Source organism: Stegodyphus dumicola, chromosome 7 (genome assembly GCF_044657685.1).
Source record: "Stegodyphus dumicola isolate Sdum_Otavi_A_Nest chromosome 7, ASM4465768v1".
In the NCBI taxonomy this organism is placed as follows: domain Eukaryota; kingdom Metazoa; phylum Arthropoda; class Arachnida; order Araneae; family Eresidae; genus Stegodyphus; species Stegodyphus dumicola.
The window spans coordinates 135,826,052-135,850,850 of record NC_140774.1 but is presented as its reverse complement, the minus strand read 5'-3'; the positions used below and the strand labels follow the sequence as shown (position 1 = coordinate 135,850,850).

Here is a 24,799-nt window from a genome sequence, read left to right as displayed (position 1 = left end):
GAATCCAGGAGTGGTCTAGCACAAAAAAAAAAAAGGTTAGACACTGGTTCTAAAAAATCATAACCACTGTTTTCAAATTATAGTCTTAGAATAAGCTTAGCATTGAAAAGGATGCTGAACTATTCTGATTTAAGATTTGAAAAAAGTAAAATGAGTTCATACTTTGCATCTAATACAATACAGTAGACCAGGGATGTCAAACTCATAGGTACACTTGGGCCAAACAAACAAGGTTTAACTTTAGGCGGGCCGGAAAAAAAAAAAAAAAAAAAAAAAAAAATCAATATTCATAGAAACGTAGATTTATTCTGAATAATACAATAATAAACATATATATATATATTTATATAGAAAAGAACAAGAAAAATTTAATGTTTACGTCCTGATACTTGACATCTCTTCTCTGCTATTATCTTTCCTATTTGGGGAGAAATTTTGTTTGCAGTGATAACTTATATATTGTTTGCAGTGATAACTTATATGTGATATAAGTGGTAACGCAAGCTACTCACACGCATTTGTAATTTAAGTAGTGTGTGTGTGTGTCAGCTCGCTGTGAGTAATCTAACAACACTGAATAAATTATCGTTAATTACTTAGCAGTAAACATTTCATTTTTTCTTCGTCGATATTTTATTTTATTATTATATATTATTATTTGCCGATATATTGGCCAGGCCGCAAAAATATTTGTTGTGGGCCACGAGTTTGACATCCTTGCAGTAGACTCCCGATTATTCGCACCTGCCATTTTTTTTTTTTTTTTTTAACACAAGAAAATAAAACAAAGAAAATAAACATGTACAAAGAAAATAAAAATGTTTACAAAACTGAGCGAAACGTTAAATTTGCTAAACATTGTGCTTATTTACGGCAAAAATATCCAAGGCCTTCTCGGAATATTCCCCTCTGATGAGTAAGTAATTTCTTACTCACCCTTGCAGTGCTCGCTCCACGGCCCTCTCTCGTCTTAATCTTACTGATACGTCCACTTCCTCCCACTCGCCATTGTTAGTTTAAGCCTGATAGTGTTTGTGAACCAGTCGGAGTTAATTTCTCATCTTTTATTGTGTTCAGTGCTTGTGCTTTTTGGTTTTGTGTTTTACTATTTGCTTTCTGTGTACATTCTGCTCAGAAACCAAGTATCGGTTAGTACAATCAGTTTTAGAATAATCATATAACTTCAGACACTCCTATGCTACAGTCCGCTACTTTAAAATAGGCACTTCAAGGCCATTTCACTCCTTTCTAATTTGCATCACAAATATAGCAACTGCTGTACAGAAAAAAGTCAAACCCCTAACTTGCTAAACTCTTTTAATCCCCTCTGTATAATGATAATAACGGGAGGGTCACTGTGACCTTGAATTGCCTATTTATTAACAGTTTAATATACATACACAAAACCACTGAAGTGATCCACGATTTCCTTTCCCCAAATGCGATCTTCCAAATATTTTTCATGTTAAAATTTTAAAATATATACACTGCTGGCCATTAAAATTGCAACAAAAGGAAGGAATGATCTGACAAACATCAAAATCACATGAAAGGAAGAAGTTGGTTGGGATATGCAAATGATTAGCATTTTAGGATTTCTCATTTGAAAAGTGCTTTGTAAGGTCGGAGTTTGCTCAGAATATCATGTTATGCCTTGAATAAGAAGAGGAAATGCTTATCAGCAAGTTTCGAAATTCGATAGAGGTAGGATCATTGCCTATCAAAAGTGTAGATTATCGTTCCGTATATCGTCAGTCGTACTGGTTGACATTCAACCACTGTCATGCGAATATGGAATCAATGGATTACAGAGGGTCATACTGAATGGTATGCAGGATCTCAATGTCCTAAATGACTCAATGACTAACGCCAAACAGGAGAGACATATTGCGAGGTCAGACCTACAAAACCGTACGACCACATCACGGACCATTAGTCAGGAAAATAGCATGTTTGTAGTACACCCAGTATCAGCTTGTAAGGTGCATCGACGTTTGCAGTAGCATGGATTATTCGCAGGGTGACAATGCAGCACAGAGAAAGATGGTAACTCTCATGCGCCAAACGACAAAGCTGGGTACAGGAGTGGCGAAATGTTGCCTTTTCAAACATGTCTCTGTCCTATGTGGAGTATTCTGATGGCCGTATACATTAGCTGAGTGTCCGAGGAGACCGCACATCGCCTGCTCGCATTCGATATCAGCATAGAGGCCCTGCACCTGGTGTGATGGTTTGGACAACCATTGAGTACACGACATGCACATCTCTAATTTGGATTGATGGTAATTTGAATGCAGATGGGTACATTTCAGGCATCTTATGTCTAGTGGTTGTGTCCTATATTCGAGGCACCCAAATGCTATGTTCCAACAAGATAATGCAAGACCACATGTTGCATGTCGTGTTCTGACCTTCCTCGATACACAGGGTATTCGATTGCTGTCCTGGCCTGCACGATCTCCAGATCTCTCACCCAATGAAACATCTGGTCATGGGTTGCTGAGAGACTGACCCGCCACACATCTCCTAATACAGTTGATGAAGTGTGGCACAGAATTGAAACAACATGGAATGACTTGCCCATTTCTGTCATCCAAGCCCAGTTTGACTCCATGTCTAAGGGGGTAAGGGCCGTTTTAGCTTCCAAGAGTGACAGCTGTTTCTATTAATTACGCACCCCTTCAAACCTCCAAACAGCTTACAAATTTAATCGTTTTGGCTTCATGCCATACTGTTTACATGCAATAAATATATTTTTTGTATTTACTTTCCTTCATGGTGTTGTAATTTTAATAACCAGCAGTGTATTTAAATTTTTAGTTATAATTCACACATTGTTACTCTTAATGCATGAAACAAGATAAAGTTTATGCACTGCTAAAAATGATGATGCAAAATGATAAATTCATAGACGCAATGGGAAAAAAGTCATCAAAGATTAGAGACTACAAGTAATTAGGAACCTCAGGATGTAGCAGTCATAATATAGCAGTAATCATAAAAGTAATTAGAGATAAAATATCACAACTTATGGAAGCACAATCATCTCTCCACGGTAGTTCACAAAAGGGCTAAAGAGCTTATCTATATCATAACATGTAAGGATCTTAAGTTTTACTAACGTTTATTTTATTTTAAATCTTTACTATCACTTCTTATTTTCTACTTCCGGCCAGAATTATAAGCGTTAAGGTTTTTATGCAAAGTTTGTCTGGCGAACGCCAAGTATTTAAGTTGTGCCTTTTTGCCAAGCGAGAGAGAGGAAGCAGTGAGTCAAAGCAGGCCACTTACCTTAGAAGTTACGCAGTTGCTGTTTGCCTTCCAGGCCAGAGGTTTTAATCCTCTTGATAAATTTAAAAGTATTGTAGTGTTCACAGTCTCTGTACTACATACGCTTCCTGTTAATATAAGGCCAATCTTCCACGTTTATTATTCTAAAGTTAAATTAGAGTTTAGTTTTATTTTTATACTTTTACGTTAGACCCCAAGTGGCGGGTCAGTGTATTCCGAAGTACGGAAGTTATTGTATATAGAGAAAAATAAAGGGTTTTGTATAACCTTCGTCTGTATCCTGTCTACTTACCACAATTAGTGAACATAGCTTTAGTAAGCTCTCTGTTCCGAGTCAGGTCCTTGTATGTTCCCGAAGAAGGTAAGAAGGAACATTGAACCTGATAACGGCGCCCAACGAAGAAGAATAACCATGGCCGAGTTTCAAGAAGAACCTGTGCTGCCTGCAGAAACGGCTCAGAATCCAGAAATGCCAGCTGCCGCCCTGGAAGGATTTGGTTACATCGTCCAGACCATGCGCCCTTCGATGAAACCAGAAGCAACATTTAATGGAAATTCACCGGTAACCAGTTTTTTGGAAAAATTGGATGACCACTTCATGCTCTACCCCGTGCACGAGTTTCAAAAAGTTACCTTAGGTACCAGCGCTTTGAGGGGCCAAGCGCTTAACTGGTTCAAATGTATAGGCAGAAGTCTCTTGGGTCAAGCAGGAAGTCCCACCTATACTTACGAAAATTTCAAGACTGCCCTACTAAAAGCCTTCCCTGTTGTAAGGGATCGTGCGAAATTAGAAACGGAACTTTTCAGTATATATCAACAAAGAATCGAAAACCTCTCCAGCTTTATTTTAAGAAAAATTCACGTTTTCAAACTCTTGTATGGAAACCGTCCGGATCATGAAATAATTCAAGTGATTTTGCTGAGGTTACTGCCCCAAGTGCAAGACTTTATTGAATTAAGAAATCCGACTACACTGGAAAAGTTATTTGAGCTAGCAATCCAGTTTGAAAGTAGAAGAACGGCGGACGTCGAAAGAAGACGCCAGTATCAACAGCGAAACCAATTTGGTACGCCAAGACTACAGCAAACTCAAGCACACGGCTACGGAGAAAAACCGAATCAGTGGGCAAGGAAACCCGAGCATTCAAAAACAGCCGGCGAACGTCGACAGTTCAATAGCAACCCAGGAAAAAAGTCTCAAGGCCAGTGGAAAAAGAAGGAAAGCACGGAAAGGAAAAATAATTTAAACTAAAACGGATTTCTGCTGACGGGAGGGTGCAGAAATCCAAAGGCCACGAAAACCCCTCTTCCTACAAGTTAAATACAGTAATGGTGAAAAATTTGACTCTTCCGAAGATTGAAGTGTTGGTAAATAATATCCCAGCCACCGCACTCCTGGATACCGGCGCGCAGTGTTCCTGTGTGGCAGAAGATTTTTGTAGGAAGTATTTTCGCAAATACCGCATATATAATGCGGATAATACGACAGTGTTAGCGGCGCAAGGAGAAAAATGTAAGTGTGTAGGTAAAGTACCTTTGTATATCCGTATCAAGGACAAACAAGTAAAGGTGATGTTTTTTTATAGTAAAGAATCTGCAAGCACATTTAATTTTAGGAATAGATTTTCTTTCAGAAGCACAAGCTACGCTGGATTTTAATGAAGCGTCCCTTAAGCTGACAATGAAACCAGTTCGTACAGAAAACGCTGAACCGCCGATGTTAAAACTTGACCACCTCTCTAATGACGAGCAAGGAAGAATCCGACAAGTGGTAAGTGAATTTGCTTCGTTATTTAGTGATATTCCAGGATTTACTCAGGTTACTAACCATAGTATTGACACCGGAGATGCAATGCCAGTTCGTCAAAAACCATACCGGTATGATAAGAATAAGGAAAAAATTATAGTATGGCATATTACCGATATGCTACGTAAAAAGATCATAACGCCCATCTCAAGTAGTTATGCTAGCCCGGTGGTTTTATGTAAGAAAAATAATGACTATCCTTTGACGCATCCAAACAGATGGAGATTCGCTATTGATTACCGTAAATTAAACTCCATAACTAAATATCCGGTATATCCGTTACCGATTATAGAAGAAATTCTAAGGAACATAAAATCAACCAAATTTATGACGACTTTAGACTTGACTGGTTATTTTCAAATAGGGGTGAGGCCTGAGGACGTGCCTAAGACTGCTTTTATAACCAAGTCTGGCACTTATGCATTTTTGCGTATGCCGTTTGGCCTTTCAGGGGCCCCGGCAACATTTCAGCGATGCATGGACATTGTGTTAAGACCTGTTCTTGGAAAGTCCACATTTATCTATTTAGACGATATCATTATTACTAGTGATAATCTCGACCAACATGTACAGGATTTAAGACAGGTGTTTTCTTTATTAAATGAGGCCGGTCTAAAAGTTAATGTCGAAAAGTGCAAATTTCCAGCCCCTGAATTAAAATATTTAGGTTACAAAATATCTCAAAAAGGGATCGAGACAGATGAATCAAAAATAATCGCTGTACAAAAGTACCCGACTCCAAACACGGCAAAGAAGCTCTCTTCTTTTCTAGGACTTTGTTCATATTATAGGTCCTTTATAAAAAATTTTGCAGCTATTGCTGAACCATTGTTAAAATTAAAGAGGAAAAAGGCAAGATTCTCGTGGACGGCCGAAGCCAATAGTGCTTTCGAAAAATTAAAACAAGCATTAACGCAAGCCCCTGTGTTGAAATTTCCTGAAAATGATGAGAATTTAGAAATTTCAGCGGATGCTTCGGATTATGCGGTAGGAGCGGTACTTTCGCAAAATCAGCAGCCCGTGGCATTTTTTAGCCGAACTTTAAATCAAACACAAAGAAACTATTCCGCGACCGAGAGAGAGGCACTTGCAGTTCTGTTAGCAGTGCAAAAGTTCCGAGTCTATTTTGGAAAGGCGCCGATAACAGTGTACTCTGATCATGCGGCGGTAACTAGATTGTACTCAGGAAAAAATTTATCCCCAAGGTTAATAAGATGGGCACTCAAGCTGCAAGAATATAATCTGGTAATCAAGCATACCCCCGGAAAGGAAAATATCGTAGCAGATGCCCTATCAAGAATTAAAATAGATGAACAAGGGAATACCGTAAAGGTGGCAATGCTCACAGCATGTACAATAAATTCCCGAGAAACTGTAATAACTGAACTGGGTAAGGATCCTGAGTTTGGAAGCATTTATGAGTATATGAAGGATCCTGAAAATTTTAGCCACCAAGATATTGTGGCGATAAGAAATAGGGCGGCCCATTACGAACTAATAGATGGTCTATTATTTTATACAAAAACTACGAATTCCAACAACGAATTTCGACCTGTTATCCCAGCTAGTCTTAGATTAAATATCCTGCAGGAGCTCCATGACAGCCCTTTAGCTTCTCATGCTGGTATTCGAAAAACTATCCAACGCGTACGCGAGGCAGTCTACTTTCCTGAACTGCAAAAGTTAACAAGGGCGTATGTCCAGTCCTGCCCAACATGTCAAGCAGTTAATTATATTAATTTCCGCCCGGCCGGGTTTCTAAATAGTATTAAATCCGAATTTCCAAATGAAATAATTGGCATCGATTTATTGGGCCCTTTCCCAAAAAGTCAGTTAAATAAAAGTTGCTATCTCCTTGTTATGGTTGATCATTTTAGTAAATGGACCAAAATTGTTCCCTTAAAACGAGCCTCCGCGAAATTAGTTACTGATTCTATTTTAAATAAATATATTTTAAAATACGGGGCGCCCCTAAAAGTTATATCGGATAATGGTCCTCAATTTGTAAGTAATATATTTGAAGACATGTGCCAAAAACTGGGCATATGTCATTTAAAAATGGTCCCGTATCGGCCGCAATCAAATATAGCGGAACGGGTCAATAGAAATATAGTGAAAATTATCCGTAGTTATGTTAAAAATTTTCATAAAAGCTGGGATAACTGTGTCAATGAATTTGCTTTCGCCCTTAGGACCGCAAAACATGATACAACGGGCAAAACTCCTGCTGAGTTATTTCTAGGCAGAAAGATTATAACACCGTTAGATAAATTATTTTATGTGCAACAAAGAGCCCCAGAATTTAAAATGGGTGATATAGAAAAACTAATTAAGGAAGCAAAGAAGAATACGGAAGTAGCACAAAGAAAACAGAAGCTCTATTATGATTTGAAACGACGGGGAGTAACTTATAAAGTAGGGGATGAAGTTTTAAAAATTAAGCATTCACTTTCTTCAGCACCAGAAGATAAAACTGCCAAATTTTTTCCACGATTTGAAGGACCATATGTTATAGAAAAAATAACTCACGCTGTAGTAGTGTTAAAAGCCAGAAATGGTGAAACCTGTTCCGCAAACATTGATCAAATCAAGCCCTACTTCGATCGTAATAAAATGCAAATATTTTCAGATCTTTTGCAGGATCCGGCACGGCAGACACCGCAGGCACAAGCTCCAGAGGTGGAAAAACGACAAGTACAAGGGCAAGCCAATAAGAGGCAGGAGCAAGTGAAAAGAAAATTGCCCCGCGGAAAAATTGAAGGTAGCAAGAAAAAGAAGCTGTTCCACTGTCCAGAAAAGAGAGTTCACGAACACCCCCAGAATGAAGAAGGGAGAAGGACGACGTATGTGAAGAGAACCAGGAGAAATGACGGCAACTATAACCCGGCTCTAAAACAGAAGATCTACTCATCCGACAGGACTCTCCGCAGCAAAAGTCGCCGAACTGCGGAAGGGCCATCAGCGGCGGAGGAAAAAGTACAAGGAAAATTTGAACGGCCAGCAACGAGGTCCAAGCAAGAACACGAAAGAAGTTTCCCGGTTCCGCCAAGACCAGCTGCCATCAAACGGCCAAGACCACAAGCAGAGGAGAAAAAGAAGGTATTCAAGGGTGGCCGAACAGGTGAAAAAAGGAAGCTTCCAGAGGAAAGCACTGAAGGGCGAGCCCGTACAAGAAGGAGGATAAATCAAACTACTATCTGCAATACCTTTAAAGACTGGGCCCAGAAAAGGATGTCCGAATATCACAAAGATAAGTAAAATTTTATGTTACTTTGCAAACTTAAGTTAATCTTTCATTCTTACTGCAAGTGGCAGATTTCAAGAAGTTTTACCTCATGCGAGGTCTACCTTTATCGCCAAAAGGGCGAGAAATGAGTTGTTACCGATTTTCGTATTATGTTTTTAAATTACTCGCGCGTAAAACTAAAGTTGATGTATAATAGCGTTGTGTAAAGACTTAAATATTGAAAAAAAGTTATTGTATAAATTTTATTTAAAACATTCTAGCAAGAGAGAAGTTTTAGTCTGAAAGACTTTTTGAAATGTAGTATTTCAATGTAGAAAGAATTGGCACTTGCTTTGAAAAGAATAGAAGTTAACAATGTACTACTAATGTATGTTTTCAAATGTGTAAAATTAACGGCAGGTTGATATGTTCTTATATACAATGTGAACTGCTATTTTAAATGTTAAGAAATACCGTGATATGGTAAAAGTGAATGTTAAAATTTTTTTATTCGTGTGACTGTAAAAAGACTAAAGCATGGCGAATATGTGTTAAAGGTTGAATGATGTAGTTAGGCTCTCTGACGCTACACTTTCAGAGTTAGACACTTTCAGAATACTACCTCAGGGTTTAGAGATGAAATTAGGGTGTGTTAGGAGGTCTTGTTATGTTGAATTTTAACACGTTAGTGTTTTGATTGTAGGAGGAAGTGCGGAACACGTAGACAGAAACACATTCGTGTTTGGTGTTCTTTTACAACACATGTCAGAGAGCACGGGGAGAGATAATTAAAATAGTCATGAACGAAATAAGAATGTTAAGAGAAGTATAATTGTATATGTTACTTGCCATTTCATTGTGTAACATTTCATTAAACTAGTTTTCCTTCCAGATCTCTGGAAGGAACCAGAATTGAATAAAAGCTCTTGTTTAGATGCAGTACAGATGAAAAAAAATTGTTGTATATCCTGGGAGCTGCTATTGTAAAAAAAAAAAAAAAAAAAAAAAAAAAAAATTCTTTCTTTTAAATTTCTAGTTTCTAGCGAAGTATGTTTGTAAAAGATTGGCCTCGCGTTAGATTCTAGAGCTAAAAGTTTTCAACAAGGTCGTTTTAGACCTCAGTTTCAAACTAATTAACTCTGGCGGGAAGTATGTAAGGATCTTAAGTTTTACTAACGTTTATTTTATTTTAAATCTTTACTATCACTTCTTATTTTCTACTTTCGGCCAGAATTATAAGCGTTAAGGTTTTTATGCAAAGTTTGTCTGGCGAACGCCAAGTATTTAAGTTGTGGCTTTTTGCCAAGCGAGAGAGAGGAAGCAGTGAGTCAAAGCAGGCCGCTTACCTTAGAAGTTACACAGTTGCTGTTTGCCTTCCAGGCCAGAGGTTTTAATCCTCTTGATAAATTTAAACGTATTGTAGTGTTCACAGTCTCTGTACTACATACGCTTCCTGTTAATATAAGGCCAATCTTCCACGTTTATTATTCTAGAGTTAAATTAGAGTTTAGTTTTATTTTTATACTTTTACGTTAGACCCCAAGTAGCGGGTCAGTGTATTCCGAAGTACGGAAGTTATTGTATATAGAGAAAAATAAAGGGTTTTGTATACCCTTCGTCTGTATCCTGTCTACTTACCACAATTAGTGAACATAGCTTTAGTAAGCTCTCTGTTCCGAGTCAGGTCCTTGTATGTTCCCGAAGAAGGTAAGAAGGAACATTGACCCTGATAAACAGACTTCATATATAACTTCATAATCAAATTTCTGAAGGTTTTTTTTAATAAGCAAAACTACAAGAAAGTGTTTTAAAAGCAAACTTTCCTATAAAATGTCATATGCATGAGTTTTTAATGATGTTTTTTACAACAAAGATAATTAAGAAGTCTAAACACTGTAATATTGTGCTACACTAAATAAGTGGCTTCTTAACAAAAACAAATAAATAAAAATGACTAATCAACTAATATATTTAATACAGGCAAAATTATGCATATAAGATAAATGAGCTTTTAAAAAATACTGTAAAAGGTGGGGAAAAAACTTATATTCAGGAAAAAGATTTAACCCTTAAACACAGAAGTGGGGGTCTGTATGACCACGTCAATATTTTAGAACTGTGAAACTGTTTAGTTACTGCATAGTTACTCTATTCCCTTTCAGTCCATGGGAAAGAAACTTTATGTATAGTTTCTGACATGTTTTTAAGAAACATAAAATAAATGTTAAAAGATATATAAAAAGGATTTTAAAAATAATCAACTTACTTTATAAATAAAATAAGGAATAAATACATTCGAACAAAATAGTTCTTCCCTCAAAACACACAGCTTAGAAAACTTCTATCAAGGAGGTTAGAATACATGCAGCTGGCGGCCCAACAGATTGAAATGTTTGATTGGAAGCTCTGGGGGGGGGGGTCTTCTAGTTTTGTGTAAAATAAGAAAATTAGTAATGTTACAATAACAGTAAAATCCATAATTTTAGTAACACTAAATATAAAATTTATGATGTTAAAAATGTAAGTTATACTAATAAAAATTAGTTGTGTTTTGAAAAATTTTCCATTTTTTTGTAATTATTCAAAACAAGTAATATGTGTGCAAAATTTTTACAATGAGATACATTCCTTGGAAGGAAGCCTCCTTGGATACATTCCGCAAGAGAAGAAGAGGAAAAATGTGGTCACGTGTTTACGAACAACAACATCCGCATGTGCTATGTCCGCATGTGCTATATTTTATTATTTTCAACTATTTAATCTAGATTTTGTTTCATCTTTATCATCCTTTTCATCTTACTATTGTACGATACTGTGTCAAATATACGATAATGTGTAAAAGATATGCCAAAATTTAGTTGCTATTATAGCTTATCCAACGAAGACTTCATCTGTGGCCGATATAAGTCGCCACCCCTGATGGTCTTCTTCACTACTGAAGACTTTGCACTTTTATTACAAGTGCACAGGACTTTTCCAGTTTATGGAATTTAACGAACTTTTACAGGTCCTTAGGGGATTGATAAACATGTAGTGGTAAAGGCCCTCGGGTCGAACACCACTTAACGAATGATGATCTCCGATCTCCGCATGTGCTATGTTTACAATGGAGTCGATTGGCGATATTCCGCAGAAATTAATTTATTTTTCGAATTTAGAAATTTATGGCTATTGTGAGAAATTAAAAAATATGCTTAGAAATGATTTCTCTTTTCTTTATGTCAACAAGTAGGGTCTTTTGTTATTCAAGGAAAAACATGTGAACCAGTGGCGTAAATAAGGGTATGCAAGGAATGCCGTCGCATAGGGTCCCGAAGGCTTAGGGGGCTCTTAAATATCCTCCTGAACTACATTACATGTTTAAACCCATTACAGATATATAGAAGCTTTAGTTCATTTTCCCCTGATAAGTTCGGAATTGGAGTTTCAGTAAAAGGAGATTAATTATTATTTTGATATTTTTTATCTTGTATTTTCTCTTCTTTCGCTTTTCATTTTTATTTCTAGAGTTTGTACTACTATGAATTCTTATTTTAATTTTGATATGTTTGGATTTTGTGTTAAACCTCTTGTACATGATTACTAATATTAGTCTATAGGTAATTATTAATAAATACGAAGGTGTTTCGTCTTTTACTCAAGTAATAATGGTGGTTCCAAACTGGCAAATTAAGTTAGGCCAAATAGTTCAGTGAAGTGAAGGTATTTAGTATCAAAATAGAGTACCAAAGAACTCACTCTGAATTAAGCATTTTCGCTAATACAAATTTTGAGTGAAAAGCAATTTCTGTAGTAAAATTGATAAAATACTTGAATAATTGTTCCCTGACACCCTCGTTTTTATGCATGTTAATTCAAAACTATTTGTATAAAAATTAAACATTGGTAATTTTAAGTGGAATAAGGAAATAGAACTCAAAGTAATTGAAATAAGCATTAGAAAATTAAGAAACATAGTGCTATCTTTGCAAAAACAAAGCAAATAATAAAAAATTTAAATATTCATATATATATATAATAAGAAAAAAGTGAATGTACATTAACATATAAAAGGACAGAAAAAGTATTAATTAACTTACGTTCTTTCTAGTGGGATGTGGGCAAAGTGTTTTCTTCGGTGTCTTAATCAGAAAGATTGTGTGTCCGAAATTCCTTATCGGCAGCGGGGGCTTTGAATTATTTCAGGCGGTGAAACTTGTGAGAAGTAATATATGTGACATGGGAAGGACTTGAGGGACGTTTGTTGCGGAGTTATGTGAGTGAAAACGTTTGTTAAAATTTTGAATATACTAACTAGTGAATGGAAATTAATTAATTTCTGGCTGATTGTCGTGTCAGAACGAGGAAGAAAAGGAAAAAAGTAATTTTTCGCTATCAAAGAGCTATTTGACAGACTAAAGATTCTGAAATAGGCCCATTTTTTTAGTAACAGCATAAGAAAAGTCTGAAAACAATTAGCTTTTTACATTATATACGACTTCGTAATTACACTATTTGTACAAATCCTCTAACTGATAGTCATCCAATTTATACCGCCTTCTCAGATTTAGGAACAAATTATCATATCCCTATCAGTAGATTTAGAGTGAGTATTTAACGCCTGCTCTTATAAGACAATGGTTAATAAATTGATTAGGTATTAGATTATTTTTGAGAATTTAAATAAGGAGCAAAATTTCGTATCTGTGCAAATATTTCTTTTATATATATTATTCTGGTATTTGATTTATTATTGTATTACTAATTACTTTTTTGCAGATGATGGAAGTCCAATTCATTAATTTGTTAGTATTGAAACTGAAGTTTCTTGTTTTGTCAAATAGTAAAATTTATATATTAGAATTCGTCTTCTTTTAAGTTCTTAAGGGCGCTCTTCCTATATGGTGCAGTGACGCAGTTCCATATATGATGCAGAAAAGGGGCCCTTGGAAGCGCATGAAACGGCCGATGATATTCGCACCACTGGTGCGATTAGTCGCTTAAGCTATTCGCACCAACATTAACCACGCATGCGCATTGAAATTTCAGATCTGTCAATTGAACCCCATCGAAAGGAACGGATTCTACGTACGCGAAGTGCTGTAGTGAATCATTTTTTAAAAAAAAGGCGGGTTACCTTGGCGTAGTTTATCATTTTTTAAGCGTTGGCGACTTCCAAAAGTTTAGAAAGGAAAATGGGTTCCTTTTCTTATAAAAAGAAGGAACACATTTTCTTTTATTAAAGTATGTATAAAAAAGAGCAGATTTTTATGTTCGCAATGTTTATCCTTTTCCTGAACGGTTTGAACAGTTTAAATGTCTGATTTGGGGGACGACAAAATCTTGTTTACATTTTTTGTATTTCTTAGAATACATTTAGCTTTAAAGTATTATTTTATTTAGGTGTGTTTTGCGCAGTCAAGACTTTAATTCATTCCTCTTTGAAAAATGTCGTCCGATAAAAGATACTAAAAATTAGACAGAGGATTTCTGTGTAGAAAATTTAGAAATGAAATAAGTTAAAAGCGATTATATCAACTATTAAATGAATTATTCTATATGCCTGCTTATTTTTTTTTATGGAAATACTTGGCATTTTCAGGACACAAAAAGTGCTTCAAAGAACTTTGAAATATTAGTACAAACACATTAATCAATTAAATTGAAATAAATAATGGGATGTAATTTAAAAGACAGAAATAATTTAATGTAAGACATTTAGATTTAAACATTTGCACACACAAATGATTTATCAGATTTTGTAAGGTTTTATTTCATAAATAACTTTGATTTTGAAATATGGCATTTGAACCTATAAACCTGTGTGGATATTGAAAAAGTCATGAATATATAAGAATATTATCATTTTCAGCAAGTTTTTCTTATTGAATAATAAATTCTGACAGTCCTATGCTATAAGAATAGGGTCTAAGTTTGCATAAAAATTCCTCTGTTAAATAGAATTTAAGTAATTTCTGTAGCCTTTTTGTCAGGACACTAAAGATTTTTTAACTAATTACTCGTCCTCGCTTGCAATTAGAACCATCATTAAATCCCTATTTTATCTAATCATTTCCTGAACATTATCATGTATATAGATTGACCTCGTCTTTGTAACTGATAATTATTACTTACAAATTATTCTCTTGCTGGTGAACTATTAACAACATTCGCTATCACTACCACCTGCCTTACGGAAATCGGCGTAAAATGCTGATACCTGGGTTGATTGTGCGCATGCGCGAACGTAGGTGGTGTGAATAGCCTGTTAGCTATTCGCACCGTCGGTGCGATTAGCCATTGCGCACATGAAAGAGTTAATTGCAGTGTTTGAAAAAGTTAATATTCCATTATTCGACTATGAAATAGTAACTTCGTGACCTACCCCAGTTCAGGCATAGGAGTCAGCAGAAAATAGGAAAAATTACTCTGTATTTCTTAGTCTCTTACCTGAAAATTATTAAAGGCGACACCCTGATGGAAAGGTTTCTCCCTTTGCAATCCCAACTCAAAAGGGAGTGGAAGTGGAAATTAATTCTAACTATTTATTATAATGTAATTATTTTGTATATTAATTTATTTCTATATAATTCGTTATTGTGATCGAATAATTAATAGACATGTTTTCTAAGTATAAATAAAGAAGTAACTAGGCAGGATTCTGGTATTTAATTTCGAATTACTTTTGCAAGTTAAGAGGTAACGTGGTATATTATTTGCAGTTCGAAATTTTCATAATATGTCATTCTCTGAAATGTTTAATTTTGTTCATATATTGAATCTGTTACTAGCACTTCCATTAAACCCAAATCCAAAAATCAGGACTAATAATATTAGGCTTGAAATTGAATTTATTAATGTGAATGATTTTTACAATTTAATATAACATGTATTGTGTTGGTTCACTAAAAACGGCGTATCACTTTTCAAATTGTTGCCACCAAATAATTTCACCCTATATTGTTTTTAAAGAAATTAAATAAGGAAGAATCTGCATAAACGTATGTATTTTTCTCGCATTGTGATGAAACAACGTCACCTAGATTGTTTGAATGTATGATTCTCATAATGTAGAAAACGACGATGCAGTCGCACCAGGACGGAAAATTTTTAGATTTAGAAGTATGGAACATTCCAAAATGGCAAAGTTAAAAGCGGATCGATTTTTTTTTCTCTTTTTTAGACTAATAATCTGGAGGTGGAAATCATTCTTAAATATCAATTGCTAACTCCAGAATTTATGCTTTCCTTTCTCGCAAAATCATTAACGTAAGTTGAGCAGTCGTGGCATGAAAGGACTTTGCCCCACCCACATGTCGAAATGGTGTCCTCATCCAGGAAACGCAAAGAATTTATGACACCACATTTAGAAAAGAGAGATTTCCCGTTTCTTAGGGATCTTTGAATGAATTCACGGTCAGAGAAAAAAGGAGCAAGTTTTTTGCGACAGGCTGAGAACACAAAGTTTCAATCTGGTTGCTTAAACATAAAGCAGCAAATATTCCAGTTATTTTTTTTTCATTAAAATTTATCGAAATTCATGACTTGTTCTTCCCTCATTAGGGAGGAAAGATAATTCTGAAGATATTAAATTTGTTTTGAAAGAAGTATTTTAATTTCCCTGCGTTTGAAAAAAATACAATAAATTACAATTCATTTTAACAACGTGAAACATTTAATCGTAGAATTCAGTAATGCGCAATAATTTGTATGTTATTTAAACGGAACTTAATTGAATTACTATATAATAGTAAAGCACTCGAGGAATATTTGCCTAAGGGGAAGAACGCCTTCGTGGAGTACTTTCTAATCGTTATTTGAAATGAAACTTTAAAATTTACACTTTTGCTTTTAATTTATTTTAATTTTTATTCTACTTTTACTTTCCGCAGCATTCAGTGCGTGAAATCATCAATAATAATATAATAATGATAATTAAAGTAACATCATACAACTAAAAGCATATACTACTTCGTAAATTTCGATAAATTAAGCATATCAAAGGAATATTAAGCATATCAAAGGCAGCGTTGACCTAATAGTTTTAAATTGTATTTCAACATCTGAAAAAACACGAAATACATTGCAATTTTCACTACACAGACGAATAAAATATTTCAGAAAAGAATTCTCCCCCTTTAGTGCAATGTTTCAATAATTTTCACAATTAAAAATTTAGTTAAAATGCAACTTATATAAGTTACAATTAATTTAGTAGTAAATGATGCGGTTTTCACTCAAATCTCTTTCAGCATTATTCTCTTTCATTTTGGCATCACTGCGTAGCTTTTCTAATAGATAAATAGTTTCCGTTAATATATGTTCCAGTACATTATATCTATTTTTCATATTTTGATAATTAATAAATTAAAGGTTAAGATAAAAAAATTATACGGCTTAATGTATAAGCAATGTAAAAACTGGAAATCTGAGGTCATTAATTTCTGAAACAGAAATAGTTGTTTTAAGACGTAAATAAAAAAGATAACAATAATAAAAAAATATTAATGTTCCTAAAATATATCGTGATTTTTGCTTTTTGATCCACCTGGGGTTAAAAAACCTATTTTCATTAACCCTTTGAGGGGCGGTATATAAAATAATTTAAACTGTGGTAAAATTTTGCATGAACTATAACTTATGGACCCTAAGGACACAAAATTGAGACTTAAAAAAAATCTAAAGCGAAATCCTGAATTTTGAGAGCCGGTATATATTTTATACCGGCGCCGCTGTAGGACATTTTTTTTCCAGGTAGTCGCCAACTGTAAATCTTTGTTTTCTAAATTAATTATGGGTGCTTTTGATGTGCGTCTGTAGTGATGAGCGCTTGAATATAGTTATGTAAGTCTAAAGACAAAATTTTTTAAAATTTCAGGAGAAATTTAAAATTTTAAAAATAAAATTTATGTTTTTATGCACTTTGATGATGCAACCCAGCTGAATATACTTGGTTAAAAAGCTTTTCAACTTGATTTAAATTCAATATTATTTTATAAAAAATTTAGCAAATATAACACTGCATGTGTAAACCGTATCATGCTGTAACTGAACTAGTATAATATTACAAGCAGATGTAACTCAGCCGAAAATTAAAAAAATTGAAAAATGAAGCACTACGACCGACTCAGCTGAGAAAGTATGTTGCATTTTTGAAGTTATATTTTATGCTTTAGATAATATGTGAAAAAAACCATGCTTCATACTATGATACGAAGAATCGCCCGCCCCCTCCACGCACACACACTTTAGATCATCAAGGACCGTAAGGGTCCCTTTTTTATTTTTTGTAAATATAGGTTGTAATATATCTTTTTGTTCAGGAAGAAACGCCATTAAACAATTTTATTATTTGATACACCTCAAAGCTCTTATTCTGATTTTCAATCCCTTTGGCTTCATAGGGGCTCCTTTTCAACTTTTGGATAAATTTTAGTTTGCATCTAAAACGGGGCTTAGAAATATTTTTCTTCCTTTCACCAACTGTGAAAATTTATTTCCGAAACAACCTATTTGTATCAACCAGAGTGCAAATTTCTCTTGTGTTCTCTAGTCTTTCATCTGAAATTAACAAAGAATTAAAAAGAATTTCCCTAAAGAATAAAGGCATGCTTTCAAAGAAGAGCAAGAGAAGTAGCGCGATGCCCCGAGTCCCCAAATTTTCCCTCTCACGATATTCCTCGGGGCCTTTGTAGGTGGTGAACTGATAACGTTCGCGTCTTTCTGGAATTGATTCACAAAGGAAGCCACAAGCAATGAGCAATTTCAAGTATTTTTTAATGCTAAAAACTGATGAAAAATTAAAATTTATTAATTTATAGGCACTTATTTATAGAAATTTGATTTAGTTTAGATGAAAGAAAAGTACTTATCTTAATATTCCTGGCTTTCTTTATATATCCTCACATTGTCCGCTGTTTTATTCTCGTCAACATCGGAGCGTAAACTTTCGAAATCGTAATCTCGTCAACTTTCGAAATCAGATGAGCCAATAACAAACATGCACAAAGTTCCAATCTTGGAATAGATAAGGTTTTCAATGGAGCCACACGAGATTTGCTGGCTAGTAAATGAGATGACGAGCCGTGATCTTCATCGACACAAATCAAGTAGACAACTGCACCATAAGCGGCTTCCGAAGCATCTGCATATCCAATGAGTGAAATCTTGCTTGGATGATTGGAGAGGATGCAACGATTAATTTTTATGTTTTCAACAGTCTTTAAATTTAAAACTATTTTTGCCATTCGTGAGCAATAGTTGCAAAAAGTGGTTCATTCCAACTCAGTTTTTGAACCCATAATTTCTGTAAAAATATCTCGGTTTTGGTGATTACCGGACGAATCAGTCCTAAGGGATCATAAAGTCTGGCGATAGTCGATAAAATGTCTCTTTTGATATATGATGATTTCTCCTTGATTGAGACTTTAAAGCTGAATTCATCCTTCTGAGAATTCCATGTAATACCTAAAGCTTTAATCACATTATCACTTTTGGAAGAGAATGAAAGCTCAGAGCTTGTAGAAGGGCTATCCAAGAGTTCAGGAGAATTAGAGTTCCATTTGTGCAAAGTCATTCCACAACTATGAAAAAGCTGTATAAGCTGATTTTTCAATTCCCGTGCTAGGTTTGATGAACGAGAGATGACATCATCAACATAACAATCTGACAAGACAGCTTCAGGATATTTATGCATTTCGTCATATGCAACCTGCTTTATGCATCTAATGGCTAAAAATGGAACACTTTTAGTGCCATAAGTCACCGTTTTGAGTCTATATGTCACAGGTGAGTCACTAAGGTTTCTTTTCCATAAGATTCGAAGTAAGTCTCTTTGGGATTCATCAACTAAAATTTGAAGGTACATTTTTTTTGTATATCCACAATAACTGCAGCTTGATTTTTTCTAAATCTCACAAGATTATCAAAAGTTTGTTCTTGGACTGCTCCGCTAAAAGCAAATCATTCAAACGCAAGCCATTTGAGCTTGGAGCGCTAGCATTAAACACAACTCTTAATTTTGTACTTGATTTCTCTGGTCTATATACTCCATGTTGGGGGAGGTAATATTCAAGGTCCGGTTTTGAATTATCATCGACCCTTTCCATATGATCCAAATTTTTATATTCTGTTATGAAATCTTGATATGAATGTTGCAATGTAGCGTTTTTGCTAAGACGTTTAACTAATTGATTGAGTCTAACGTTGGCTAAGTGCTTTGAATTTCCTAATTGTTCGTCTTTCATAGGCATTTTTAAGATAAATCTGCTATCTTCATTTCGTCTGTAAGTGTCTTTGAAATGCTGTTCACAGAATTCTTCTTCTTGAATAAGAATTGGCTTTTCTTCACCAATATTTTCCACTAGCCAAAATTTTTCTACCAATCTATCAATATTATCAAAATTACTGAGAAGTCCACAATAATTCTGACGACAGTTTTCAAGGGAGGATTTCAAAGAACCAATAGCTATATAACCAAATACAGAATTTCTCAAAACGAGTGATTTTGTAGAAGATCTAAACTGTCCATTAATAAAAATATCATAAAATATTTTTGTTCCTAAAAGCAGATCTATTCTGGATGGAGTTACAAATTCTGAATCAGCCAAATTTGATGTATTAGGAATATCTATATTTTAAATATTTGATTTTGTAGAAGGTACTAAATCTGTGATTTTATTTACAACTAAAAATTTAAAAAGCAGGAAACGAATTATTTCTATTAAAAATAGAAGCAAAAGTGCGAAATTTAATGTTTGAAATTTGCCCATTTAAACTAGAAACAGGAATATTTATTCTTTCCTTTTTTAAATTTGCACGCTCACAGAATTCATTAGTAGCATAATTTGACTGTGATCCTGAATCAAGAACCGCTCTTGCTTTAACGAATTGGCCATAAATATTTCTAACCCAGACAATCGCAGTTAAAAAGAGAACAGTTTTATTTTTCGAAAAAAGACACGCCGATGAAGCTTTTTCTGTTGTTTCATTGCTATTCAAAACAACTTCGGTTTTGCAGTTTTCTAGGGAGGGCGTGGCTTTACTTTGCTTTCCCCCACTTGTCGCAGACGACATGAAAGCTTCATTCCGATGAAGAAGTGAATTATGTTTTGATTTCAAAACCGAGCAAAAGGTTCTAGACAGACAGGAAGCTACTTTATGATTTGACTGTAAACAATTAATGCACAAAGAAAACCTTTTAATCATTCCGTATCGTTCATTGGATTTAATGCTAGAAATGTTTCGCATTTAAAAATTGCGTGATTATCTTTGCAAACTGGACACATAAATTTAGTATTATTCGTTTTTGTCACTAGTGATCGAACTTTATTCTGAGGAATGTTTTCTTTTTGGTTTAGCAAGTACAGTTTTGTTTTGCATATTTTCTAACATCTTTTGAATAGATGTCATGAAAAATTCCCATTCACATAAATCATTACTATTTCATGACATTTCAAATTGCTTTTGCGATTCTTTATCTATTTTATTGAGAATAATATTAATCAGCAAAGCTTCGCTTAATTTATCCATATTTAATTCCATAACTTTTAATGCTCTTAAATGTTTCTGAAATTTATCAATTAATGAGCGTAAATCTTTAGGATTTTCATAAACTACTTTTTCAATAGAAAGTAATTCATTGATATGAGAATTTACAACCAGTCTCTTATTATCATATCTTTCTTCAAGTGCCTTAAATAAGGAAGAAAATGTATCATCTATTGTTTGTATCTGCTTTGCATTACCAATTAAACAAGATTGTAAATAAAACAATTTATGAGAACCTGTTAATTGTCTATTAGATGAAATTAAAGCTACAAATTGGTTTTTAAATAAATTCCAATCCTGGAAATCACCATAAAATTAATTTAGGTAATGTTATTTCAGGCAATTTGTAATTCAATGAATTACTTCTTGTTTCTGAAATACTATTATATACATACTCATTATTTGCATTCTTATTACATAATGAAGTATAATGACATTTCAGGCTTACCCCAACATTGGTAATATCCATCTTGATTTCTTCAAAAGTAGCTTCGATGTCTAATATTTCTTCATCTTTGCACACTTTGTAATAATCCAGGCGAAGTTCATCAATTTGTTTACTTAACTTGTGCACTTTTTCTTGCAATACTTCTATTTGTTCGAAACCAAAATCATCATTTTTTCCACTGACAGACGACTTTAATTTGGTTATTTGCGCATTAATACTGCTACGTTTTCTGTTCAATGTAGTTATGTCTTCATTCGCCATTTTTTTTAAAAATTCTAATTAACTCCGGCTCGACGGACCAAATGTTCTGAGGTCGCCTGTTAGACTGTATACTAAAGACAACTTTACAACAACAACAAACAATTTTATTTCGTCGACTGTAATATAACTAAAATCAAAATCTAAAATGATAAATTCCCGACCATACGGGATCAAAACATGTATGCTACGCTAAGAGTTCGAATCTTAAGGCGGTTTGTTGACAAATGTCTGCCTATTCCTTCAACATAAGCAAATTTACTCCTTTATTATCTCATAAAAAATGCAGTGCCGTACCGGAAAAGTCTGCTGCTACATAGAATACATCCTCGAAATTCTGCTGATTTAAAAAAATAGCATACTTTATCATGTTATAAATAAATATTTGCCGAATATCACTTTTGTTTTTTTAGCGTTATTTCGATTAGTATCGATATTGAAAAATAGAGGGCGCCACATCACCATTTCGGCGGATAGTCAATTTTCATTTTGAGGTAATATTTAATTTTTCTGCATTAAAATGGTTAATATTTTGTTCTAAGGAAACGAAGTAACATTTATAGATTCACCAAGACACGTTTTATTCATCAAAATGTTATTTCTAGAGCACAAAATGTGCACATCCATAGATTATACTCAAATACTTTGCAAACCTAAAGGTTTCTGTAACGTCATTGCATCTTTCACCAAGTAGGAAATTTGGCGAATTTTTTCACGCCTGCGTTGTAGATCGTCTGCAGAGTTGAACAAGTTTCAAATGTATTATAACCCCCTGCAAAGAGCAGTTTAGGACAAAAGTTGAAAGCTTTCATTAGCCAATCAAGATAACAAAACGTTGAACGCTTTCAATAGCCATCTGCAGAGTATGGAAACAATAACGAGTTAGTGCATTCAACGAAAAATTTCTCAAGAGCAGCGTTCGGCTCTCCGCTAAATATAATTCAAATGATTAACTATTTCACTAATACTATTAATAAATATTCAGCTAAGGGTTGTGCGAGAACGTGGAAAGATCATTCGATATTTTTTCAGAGAGCGTTAGGGTATCAGGACTTGTGTTCCTCTTTACTTGCCTTGGAAACATGAACTGTCCTGACTCGGAATAGGGAGCTTACTCAAGCTATGTTCAATAAATTGTGAAGTAGACAATACACACAGGAAGGGTATAACAAACCCTTTATTTTTCTATCTTTACAGAGATTTCCGGAACTTCGGAATACAGAGACCAACCACTTGTGGTCTGAACGTAAGAATATAAAACTACTAACTAAAACTCTAACTAAAACTAACTTTGGATTAATATACAAGTGCCTAACTTTAAGATTGGCCGTTATTTAACAAAATCCGTATGTAGTACAGAGAGCTGCTAAAACTACGATACGTTTGAAATTATCAAGAGGACTAAACCTCTGGCCTTGAAGGCAACCAGCAACCGAGTAAAACTACTATGGCAAGCGGCCTGCTTCTAATAACTCCTTCCTCTCTCTTGCTTGGCAAAAAGCCACTACTTAAGTACTTGGCGTTAGCAAGACAAATTTGTATAAATAAGTTAAAGCTTTTAATTCTGGCCGGAAGTAGAAAATAAGAAGTGATAGTAAAGATTTAAAATAAAATAAACGTTAGTAAAACTTAAGATCCTTACATACTTCCCGCCAGAGTTAATTAGTTTGAAACTGAGGTCTAAAACGACCTTGTTGAAAACTTTTAGCTCTAGAATCTAACGCGAGGCCAATCTTTTACAAACATTACTCTCTAGAAACTAGAAATTAAAAAGTCGTTTTTACATTATCAACTCCATGGACAAGTAATTTTCATCTGTACTGCATCTATAAACAGGAGTTTCTTAGTTGAAATCTGGTTCCTTCCAGAGATCTGGAAGGAAAACTAGTTTAATGAAATGTTACACAATCAAATGGCAAGTAACATGAATATTTATATTTCTCTTTTAAAATTCTTATTTCATTCATGACGTTATTTAATTATCTCTTTGTGCTCTCTGACATGTGTTGTAATGAAAAACACCAAACACGAGCGTGTCTATGTACAAGTGTTCAACACTACCGCCTGCAATCAAAACACTAACGTGTTAAAATTCAACATAACAAGACCTCAGAACACACCTTATATTCATCTCTAAACCCTGAGGTATACTATTCTGAAAAGTGGCTAACTCTGAAGTGTAGCGTCAGAGAGCCTAAGTACATTCATTCAACCTTTAACACATATTCACAATAATTTGCTCTTTTCACAGTCACACCAATAAGTTAAAATTTTCGGCATTACTCCAATATTTTCACTTTTAACATATCACAGTATTTCTTAACTTTTAAGATAACAGTTCACATTGTATATAAGGACATATTAACATGCCGTTAATTTTACGCATTTTAAAACATACATTAGTAGTACATTGTTAACTTCTATTCTTTTCCAAGCTGGTGCCAATTCTTCTACATTGAAATACTACATTTCAAAAGTCTTTCAGATTAAAACTTCTTTCTTGCCAGAATCTTTTAAATAAAATTTTATACAATAATTTTTATAATTTTCTTAAGGTACCTTTCTCAAAGATTATCAATGCTTTTACAATATTCAAGTATTTACACATTCCTATTATACATTAATTTTAGTTTTACTCGCGAGTAATTGAAAAACAATACCAAAATAGGTAACAACTCATTTCTCGCCTTTTTGGCGATAAAGGTAGGCCTCACATGAGGTAAAACTTCTTGAATTCTGCCACTTGCAGTAAGAATGAAAAATTAACTTAAGGTTTCAAAGTAACATAAAGTTTTACTTATCTTTGTGATATTCAGACATCCTTTTTTCTGCCCAGTCCTGGAAAGTAGCGAAGACTACCGTCTGGTTCATCTTCCTTCTTGTGCGGGTTCGCCCTTCGGTTCCTTCCTCCATGAGCTTTCTTTATCTTCCAGTTTGGTCACCCTTGAAGACCTTCTTTTTAGCATCTGCTTGTGGTCTCGGCCGTTTGATGGCAGCTGGTCTTGGCGGAACCGGGACAAATTTCCCTCGTTGTTGCCTGGATCTCGTTGCTGGCTGTTCAAATTTTTCTTGCTTCTTTGCATCTGCAGCTGGTATTCCTTCATTAATTCGTCGACATTTGCTGCGTAGACTCCTATCTGATGGGTAGATCTTCCTTTTTGGAGCCGTGTTATAGTTGCTGCCATTTCTCCTGGCTCTCTTTGCATTAGTCGGACTTCTCCCTTCTTCGTTCTGGGGGGGG

At 34.5% G+C, this 24,799-nt stretch overlaps 1 protein-coding gene across 2 annotated transcripts in view; it reads right to left on the bottom strand.

Annotated features, from left to right (window-relative positions):
- Positions 1–10,736, bottom strand: part of c12.1 (spliceosome-associated protein CWC15) — an 81,803-nt gene extending 71,067 nt beyond the window's left edge. For both annotated transcript variants that reach the window (XM_085820841.1, XM_085820844.1), the window contains exon 1: positions 10,591–10,736. The gene's annotated coding sequence lies outside the window, so the exon portion shown is untranslated. The remainder of the gene's footprint in view (positions 1–10,590) is intronic.
- Between the last annotated feature and the right edge of the window lie 14,063 nt (positions 10,737–24,799).